Source organism: Ursus americanus, chromosome 5 (genome assembly GCF_024610735.1).
Source record: "Ursus americanus isolate L20-20 chromosome 5, mUrsAme1.1.p, whole genome shotgun sequence".
Lineage (NCBI taxonomy): Eukaryota > Metazoa > Chordata > Mammalia > Carnivora > Ursidae > Ursus > Ursus americanus.
The window spans coordinates 21,755,952-21,766,050 of record NC_142131.1 but is presented as its reverse complement, the minus strand read 5'-3'; the positions used below and the strand labels follow the sequence as shown (position 1 = coordinate 21,766,050).

Here is a 10,099-nt window from a genome sequence, read left to right as displayed (position 1 = left end):
ATGAACCACTTACAGATATGTTTTTACATTTAATCCACAAGTAGTTCCAAGATAGGAATTAATATATGTATTTCATAGATTAGAAAACTGTGGCTTTCTGTCTAAAAGTTTTTGATATTTCCATATATTCTACTGTACTCACCCCACGATCATATACAAAGAATTTAAATGCATTTTTCCCATACTCTTCCTCATCATTCATGTGAACCTGTAAAATGGTCAATGCTCAAATGATCCTTCTGGCATTTCAAGAATCATATGTTAATATTTGATTCTCACTGACCAGTTGTTAAGAATATCTCCAAATAATCTCCTTAGTAATAAACTATATTCCTTGTGTGTCATTCATTAGTGATGTGTTGTCTCTGAGTTCAGGAAATAGTTCCTGCAAACAAATTTTTCTGTAAAACAAAATACCTAGGAAATTTTCCAATGGCACATATGCCAGTTAACATCTCTGTTTTCTGCCACTAGAATTTCCTTTAAAATGTTTAAACTCTTGGTCCCAGCAAGGCCATCTGCTCCATCAGTCAGTTCATGTGTGTCACACTGGTATCTGGGGAAATGGTTAGGTAGCAATTTTTCTTTGAGAAAAACTCTATGCTTCTATTTTTTTATTTTCATCTTTTTTTCTCTCTCTTGGAAATTTTATTGGTCCTGGGGAAAGGCACGCAGGCAGCCCCCACCTCCTGCAGGGGGTGCCACAAGCTCTCACTGCTTCTGGTTGGTATTGATGCGAGGTCCACAGCCTTGGGGGAGGCCAGGAAGGCCTTGAGCCTGGGCCAGAACCTGAGGAGCACCAAGTAGGCAGAGAACAAGGGGAAGGAATCCAAAGAGCGGGGGGCGGGGGGTTTGCAGGACCTGGTGAATCAGCGGCAAGTCCAGCAGGTTGCAGTCTGCGGAGGAGATCGTGTTGCCGGTGATGAAGGCCTGGCCCCTCTGGTTCTGGGACAGCAGGGTCTCAAAAGGCTTCAGGTGCCCTGGTAGTGCCTTCACATACTCTTCCTTGCCTGCCTCGTAGTTGGTGTAGATGAGGATGATGTATTTGACGCAGAGGTTCTCCACACCATCACTCACTGCGGCCACTAGGGCCGCCTCCCAACGGTCCCTCCGGAACGGCCCAAGGGAGCGGCCCAGGTGTCGCAGGATGGCATTGGAATGGTACAGAGTCAGGTCTCTGTCCCAGAACTTGAGAAGCTGCCCATACAGACAGGAGGTCTTGAGTGAGCCCCACAGCCAGGTCTCCACGGTCACCACCTCCTCCTTCCAGCTCTGGCCCCGGCCTGCGGGCAGCACGGGCATGGCCCCACGGCTCTCTCCAGCAGAGAGCGGACAACGGCACAAGGCACCACGGTTGCAGTGCGGGTGACAGGGCTGGTGGCGGCGGCGGTGGTGGTGGGAGAGATCCCCAAAACACTGTGCTTTTAGACTGTATTTTTGCAGGTTGTTTATTTTTGGAGAACCCCAAAATAGTACATACTTTCATCTTTCCGCTTGTATGGGTGTTACTCACAGGCCAGTGACACCAAAAGAAAAAGCCGTGGGAACGTGCTGAGCCTGTCAGGTGTGGGACATCCAGTACATTCCGAGGAGGGCATGTTAAGTGACATATTGTTTCCGTTCCAAATCTTCTCTCTTTAAGCGGTATACACAGGCCAAAATGATAATTTGAAAATATTCCAATTCCAATCACCAGTAACAAAGCCAGTAGCCCTAGAGTGTTTATGTTGACCTGGGGGTTTTGTTTCAGCAGTATGAAGACATTCCAGCAGGTTTGGAAACGCAAATGGCCGAAGTTAAAACTTAGGGGGGAATGGAAGGAACATGAAAGCATTAAAGTATTTCTCTTCATCGTTTTGTTCCTATAAATCCAAAAGGTCCTCAGATGATAAAGAGTTGGATTTATTTGCTTTTTACGTTTGGTGCTCAAAATGACTGGAAACGGGACAATCTGTCTGTCCGAGGTTCCAGACTAAAAGAAGAGGCTTCCTTTAGAGATGATCATTCAAAATGATTCAGAAAAGAATGGGATATTTTTAGTAAGTCATTTACTGAAAAAACCTCGGTGGGACTGCTGGAAGAGCAAATACGAATTTATTCCCAGAGGATATAGTTAAATATTCCTGACTGAAATAAGGACTATGCCATTTGAAGCTACAGATGAAAACAAGAGCAAGGAATTAAAATAAAAGCACATATTTGTGCTTTACAAATAAAAACCACCCAGAGGAAGATCAGGAATGAACAGTTAATTTGAGACATAGGACAGAATGGACAGTTGGCATACATGGCGTCACCAACCTACTCGAGGAAAACTGTTATTGCTATCTGAGAGAGAAACATGACCTTTACATTTGCATTACCAGACTTAGAAGAAAGGCTAGTGCAGGAAATATACATTACAGCCCATATCCAATTTTTCCTTTTTTCATGTACCACTTTAGCAAGTTGCCAAGATGTTTTGAAGGTGCACTTTAAAAGTTTTTCTTAATGACTTAGGGTTATTTAGGATAATGGCCAGTGTCGTTTTCATGAAGTTGAGTACTCTCCATAAAACCAAGAGGTAGCCACACGAGTAAATGCTATTTTAACTTGAAATAAATGAGGAAATGGGAAGATAATGAGATCTTCTAAAAATCATTTTTCAGTGGACAGACATGTCTATAGGCAACAGTAACTACTTGTTATGCCTCTAGAACTCTGAGAAAATGCTAAGACGAATGGGATAACTTTAGAAGTTAATAAATCTCCAATTATAAAAATAGTATATATAATTTGGAAAAGGTAAACGAAAATTTTTTAAAAATTCACAATTCAGTAATAGTCACCTTGAGTATTTTGAAGAATTTCTAGGTTTTTGTCAGCATATTTTTGGTTTTTTTAAAATTGAGATATAGTTGACATGTAACATCATATTAGTTTCAGCTGTACAATACAATGGTTTGATATTTGCGTATATTGTGAAATGATTGCCACATTAAGTCTAGTTAACTAGCAACATGGTTACAAAAATATTTTCCTTGTGATGAGAACTTTTAAGATCTGTTACAAAAATTCTTTTCCTTATGAGGAGAACTTTTAAGATCTATTCTCTTAGCAATTTTCAAATATGCAATACAGCATTATTAACCTTAGTCACGATGATGTATATTACGTCCCCGGAACTTATTTATTTTATACTTGGACATTTGTACCTTTTGACCACCTTCACGCATTTTGCCTACCCCTCCCGCCCCTGTCTCTGAGAACCACCGATTTTTCTCTATATCTTTAGTTTTTTGTTTTTGGATTCTACATGTATGTGAGATCATATCTGTCTTGCTCTGTTTGACCTCTTTCACTTAGCAGACTTCCTTTAAGGTCCATCCATGTTGTCACAAATGGCAAGATTTCACTTTTTATGGCTGAATGATATTCCATTGTGTATATGTACCACATTTTCTTTATTCATGTATCCATTGATGGATACTTAGGTTGCTTCCATGTGTTGGCTATTATAAATAAGGCTGTAGTGAGCAAAGGGGTGCACATACCTTTTTGAGTTAGTGTTCTCGTTTTCTTTGAATAAATATCTAGAAGTGGAATTGCTGGATCATATGGTAGTTCTATTTTTAATTTTTTGAGAAACCTCCGTATTATTTTCCATAGTGACTGCACCAGTTTATACTCCTACCAACAGTGTACAAGGCCTCCCTTTTTCTCCACATCCTCACCAACACTCACTATAGCTTGTCTTTTGGATACTAGCCCTTCTAACATGTATGAGGTAGTATCTCAGTGTGGTTTTGATTCGCATTTACCTGATGATAGTAATGCTGAGCACTTTCTCATGTACTTGTCCATGTGCAGGTCTTCCTTGGAGAAATACGCATTTACATCTTCTATCCATTTTTTAGTGGATTGTTTGTTTTTTGCTATTAAGTTGTATGAATTCTTTATATATTTTGAATATTAACCCCTTATCAGATATATGATCTGCTAATATTCTCTCTCACTTCGTTGGTTGCCTTTTCACCTTGTTGATGGTTTCTTTTGCCATGCAGAAGCTTTTTAGTTTGATATAGTCCCACTCGGTTTTTTTGCTTTTGTTGCCTTTGCTTTTGGTGTCAAAATCCAAAAAATCATCACCAAGACCAATGTAAAAAAAGCTGTGTTTTCTTCTAGGAATTTTATGGTTTTAGGTCTTATGTTCAGGTGTTCAATCCATTTTAAGTTAATTTTTGTATATGGTATAAGAAAATGGTCCAGCTTTATTCTTTTGCATGTGGGTGTCTAGTTATCCCAAACCATTTATTAAAGAGACTGTCCTTTCCAATTATGTATTCTTGGTTCCTTTGTCACATATTAGTTGACTGTACAATGCATGGGTTTATTTCTGGACTCCTACTTTGTTCCACTGATCCACGTGTCTATTTTTATGACAATACCATGTTATTTAAATTGCTTATAGCTTTAAAACACAGTTTTAAGTCAGGAAACATGATGCCCCTGGCGTTGTTCTTCTTTCTTAAGATTGCTTGGGCTATTGGGAGTCTTTTTTTCCATGAAAAAGGCCATTGGAATTTTAATAGCGATTGCACTGAATCTTAAGATTACTTTGGGTAGTATGGATGTTTTTAACAGTTAATTCCTCCAATCCATGAGAATGGAATACCTTTCTACTTATTTTTGTCATCTTCAATTTCTTTCATCATTGTCTTACAGTTTTCAGTATATAGGTCTTTCACCTCCTTGGTTAAACTTATTCTTAGATGTTTTATCCTTTCTGATACAATTGTAAATGGGTCTGTTTTCTTAATTTCTTAATTTCTTAATAGGTTGCTATTAGTTTGTAGAAACAAATATTTGTATATTGATTTTGTATTCTACAACTTTACTTTGTTTTATTAGTTCTAATAGTTTTTGGTGGAATGTTTAGGATTTTCTATATATAATGTCATTTACAAGTAGTGATAGTTTACTTCTTCTTTTCCAGTTTTCACGCCTTTTATTTCTTGCCTTATTACTTTGACAAAGACTTCAGTACTTTGTAGAATAAAAGTGGTGAGAGTGGCCATCCTTGTCTTGTTCTTGATCTTAGAGGAAAAGCTTTCACCTTTTCACCATTGAGTGTGATGTTAGCTGTGGGCTTATTATATATGACCTTTATTATGTTGAGGAATATTTGAGTATTCCCACTTTGTTCAGAGTTTTTATCATAAAGGGATGTTGAATTTTGTCAAATGCTTTTTCTACATCCATGGAGATGATCATATGATTTTTATCCTTCGTTTTGTTAATGTGGTAAATCACATTGGCTGGCTTACAGATGTTGAACCATTCTTGCATCTCTGGAGTAAGTCCCACTCGATCATGGTGTCTGATCTTTTTAATGTATTGTCAAATTCAGTTTGCCAATATTTTGTTGAGGATTTTTCAACTGTGTTCATCAGAAATATTGGTCTGTAATTTTCTAGTCTTTCTTGTGGCATTTTTGCCTGATTTTGGTATCAGGTCAATGCCTGCCTCAAAAAAAAAAAATGAATTTAGAAATGATTCCTTCTCCTCTTCTATTTTCTGTGAAGAGTTTGAGAAGAATTGGTGTCCATTTTTCTTTAAATGTTTGGTAGAAATCACCAGTGAAACACCTGGTTCTAGACTTTTGTTTGTTAGGAGGCCTCTGATTACTGATTGAATCTCTTACTAGTTATCAGTCTATTCAGATTTTCTATTCATAATTCAGTTTTGGTAGGTTGTGTGTTTTTAGGAACTTACCTATTTGTCTAGGTAGTCCAAATTGTTGGTGTGTAATTTTTCATAGTAGTCTCTTATGATTCTTTATATTTCTGTGTTATAAGTTATAATATCTCCTCTTTCAGTTCTACTTTTGAGTCCTCTGTCTTTTTTTCTTAGTGAATCTAGCTAAAGGTTTGTCAGTTTTGTTTATATTTTTTAAAAAAATGGCTCTTAGTTTCATTGATCTTTTCTATTTTCCTTTTCGTTTCTATGCCATTTATTTCAGCTCTGATCTTTCTTATTTCCTTCCTTTTACTAACTTTCAGCTTCATTGTCCTTCCAGCATTTTTTAGTATAATTGCAATCTTATTGTAAACATCGGTTGGTAACCTGCTTTTCACTATTGTAATACTAATGTCTTATTATACTTTTGTACATTTTAATGACAGTACAATATTCCAGCGAACAGAGGCACCATGTTTTTTAAACCAATCTTTTACTGATTTTTTTTTAAGTTTTTGAATGTCAGATAGTGTTGTGATAAGCACATTTTTCCAGGAAGCCTTTGTAAATGTCTGACTTGTTTTAGATTAGCTTCCAGAATTGCAAATTCCAGTTCGAGCACTATGAACAATTTGAAAAATCTCAAAACATAAAGCTAAATTGCTTTCAGATATGTTTTCTAACTTACATCCCACCAGCTGTGCATGAATTCAGAAACTTCTCAAAGAGATCTAGGCCCACTCCACACTAATTCCAAAATAAATTATTACAAGGAAAAAAGAATGACATTTGCCATTAAATGTCTTTTAATGCTTGATAATGCTTTCAAGTTTACCTCAAGTACATAATTGCAGAATTTTATTTTAATGATACTGCTGTTATATGTTTTCAAGGAAGACATAAAACCATTTTAGAAGATTCAGCAGAATTAATAAATAACAAATTTATTATTCAGTAGTTATATTTACTTCACATTACATTAAATTACGTATATATCTGGAACATGTATATATGTCTTATAGAACTTAGAGCATAATATATTAATTATATCCATTTATAATTGTCATGTCTCTGCTTTGCCCACGTGGTCAAAACTACAATTTGCTTGGTATTTTTCTTTCTTTTTTTTTTTTTTAATTTTGTTTATTTCTTTGAAAGAGAGCGCAAGTGCACGCACAAGCATGGGGGAGGGGCAGAGGGAGAAGCAGAATCCCCGCTGAGCAGGTAGCCCTACGCAGGGCTCGATTCCAGGATTCTGGGATCATGACCTGAGCCAAAGGCAGACACTTAACCAACTGAGCCACCCAGGTGTCCCTGCTTGGTATTATTCTTTCTTATGTAATACAACCCCTAATTACATCATTCCCGCAGAGAAAATTGACCCTGTTAGGATGATCTTCTTTATGGTCATTTCCATAAAGACTTTGTGGTAAATGCAAGGTCTTCTAGAACACTTTAGAGCAATTTTGTGATGCCGTAACCCACTTCATTGTTTTATTCACTTAATAGTTATTGGGTAACTTCACCATGAAGGCACGGTACTAGAAACCAAGTAGACAAATATGGAAATACATTGATCTAGTGTGGAGGGGGACATGGCGCTGTAAACAGTATGTCATGGGAGCACAGGAGGCCCCTTCAAATTCACCAAGAGATAAGATATTATTTGAGCTAAGACTTGGAGGATGAAAAGTTGGTCAGAGAATATGGGGGAAACATTACAGGTAGTAAAAATAACATATGCAAAGATATAGAGATATTTTGAAAAAGCCTAACACATTGTAGTAGCTGTAGGTAATAAGTATTAGTGAGTAAAACAAAGGTTGAGCTTGGGAGGTTGGCAATGGACCCAAAGCAGACCCAGTTTGCAGGGCCTACATCATGAAGCATGTGCTTTTGCATTGTGAAGGGAGTTTGGATTTTATTCTATAGATAATGGGAAACTATTGAAGCAATTTTCATGAAAAATTTTTGGTCATAATTGTAACTCTGGAGTCTAGGTAACAAATATTTTGGAGGTAGAGAAAGTAGGTGAGCACATTTGGGGACTTACTATATGAGCACAGAAGAGACATTAGTGTTTGTGTTAAGGTAATGAAAATTAGAAGGGAAAATAAGGTAAAAAAAAATCTGTATTTTATGAGAAAAGTAGCAAAAGCAGTAAGACTTAAGAATTGATTAAATTTGGAAGATGTGGTCCTAAAGCCAATTTTGTAAAAATTATCTCAGTGATGGATTATTCAGTAAGATCTCATTTACTCATTAAAACTGAGGGAAAAAGTTAATTTGATTTGTTTCAAGTCTGAATTACAGAATATTTGTAAGAGAATTTTTTTTAATATACTTAAGCACAGAAATTGTGTCAGTCATACTTTGTTGGTATTTAAAAAAAAGAATTAAGAGGAATTTTGGCAGAAGAAAAGATTCATATGGGAAATCCTTGCTCTATTAGACAATATTATTACCAAATTTAAGATGTTGTAGAGTTTGCTAGGGCTGCCATGACCACAGACTCAGTACCACAGACTGAGTGGTTTAAACAACAGAAATTTAGTTCTCACGATTTTGGAGGCTAAAAGTTCAAGAGCAAGGTGTCAGCTGGTTGATTTCCTCCGAGGCCTCTCTCTTTGGCTTGTAGATGGCAGTTTTTTCCTGGGGTCTTCGCATTCTTTCTTCTGTTATGTCTCTGACCTAATCTGTTCTTGTAAGAGTACCAGTTATATTAGGGCCTACTTTAATGGCCTAATTTCACCTTAAGTATGTCTTGTAGATCCTGTCTCCAAATACAGTCACATTCTGATGTATTGAGTTAGGATTTCAACATAGGAATTTCAGAGGACACAACTGAACCCATAACAGATATGGACTGGAGTAAAGATCTCAAAAGGTATTTTCATTTCCATATCATTAAGTAAAAAATTAAGAATGAATATCATATGAAGAACATTACATAAATTAAGAAATTTTTAGCAAAACAGTTTTTTAAAATTTAATCACCTAAGTTCAATATACCATTTCCAGTTAATGAATGAGAGAATGTCTTCTTAATACCGACTAATGTGGTTTATTTACTAGAAAGGCCTAGTAGCAACAGAAAAGAAAGAAATTATGAAGCTATTTCATTATATTCAACAATGTTTATCAAAATACTGGTCAAGTTCATTGTCTACTTTATGTTTACTTGTTAGGAAATTGAAATATTATGTATTCAGCAGTGGGAAGCTAACTGGAGGGGTTTTTGTAGTTGTTGTTCACATGACTTTACATCCAAAATTATAAAGAAGCACACTTTTTAAAAATCAAGATTTGTAAAGATCAAAAATGATCACTAGTCAGAGAATGTGTCTATATTGTGCTAAAGCAGCTGATACTAACATTAAATGAAACTTCACTTTGGAATTTAAGATTGAGAAGGGCTGGTGTCAGGGGTTAGGTTTTAATAGATTTGGGGGTCTGTTTAACTGTTGCTTTTTTTTTAAATTTGTGTTGGAGCATAGCATACTGTGCACTAAAAAATTATAGCAGCCTAAAATTTGTGAGGTTTTTTTTAATTAACAAAATGTCAAACCATCTCTCTGGATATTTACACGAAATAGGTGATAAGACATTCTGAGCAGAGAACATGATCTACTATTGCTTATCATAGCACCATGGAAAGCAAGAATTTCAGGTCTTACTCCCACCTATTCATTTCCTGTCTGCAGCCTCAAATTTAACTACTTTGTAGTCCTCGCTCTCTCTTTGTAAGAAAACTGTGCAACAAAGTAGCTATTTGTTTCACATTTTGCTAGCATGGTGGGGTGGGGGTCAGAGGCAGGGAGTGTAGCCTCTGATGAGAATGCCGAGATGCTTAGAAGTCTATCTCTTCATAGCATTTTATTACAGTCATGAAAATCAGCAATTATCCCGTTGCTAGACTATGACAACAACAGCGAACAGAACAACAAAAAGAGCTAGGTGAGGGTGTGGGACTAGAACGTCGTATTTATTGCATTCCGACTCTGAGTCAAATCGTGTATTAGATTATTTGTATGCTCTGTGTAAGTTACCTTAGAAATATTTAAAAAATAAGGCTCTGAGAGTTGAACGATTTTCCCAGTTTACTATGAACAGCCAACAACGGGATTAGTATTTTAAAATAACTCTGGACTCCCCAGTCATGCTTATGTCTCCCCCAGTGTGCCCAGGAAGGCCAGGGTGGTCAATTCTCCTCACGAAACAATCAAGAGCCAAAGGAGTCTATTTGTCCGCATTAAACAACTCAATCTGCAAACTATTTCACTTTGATACAGGGTGGGAAATAGGATTTCCAAAGGAAAGAAGAAGGAGAGGAACAAGTACACAAAACTGAGTTTCCGCAAAGAGGGCAAGTGAGCGATTA

At 36.6% G+C, this 10,099-nt stretch overlaps 1 pseudogene; it reads right to left on the bottom strand.

Annotated features, from left to right (window-relative positions):
- Window positions 1-620: 620 nt before the first annotated feature.
- LOC123791569 (glutathione S-transferase P pseudogene) lies at window positions 621-1,302 on the bottom strand (annotated as a pseudogene).
- Window positions 1,303-10,099: the final 8,797 nt, after the last annotated feature.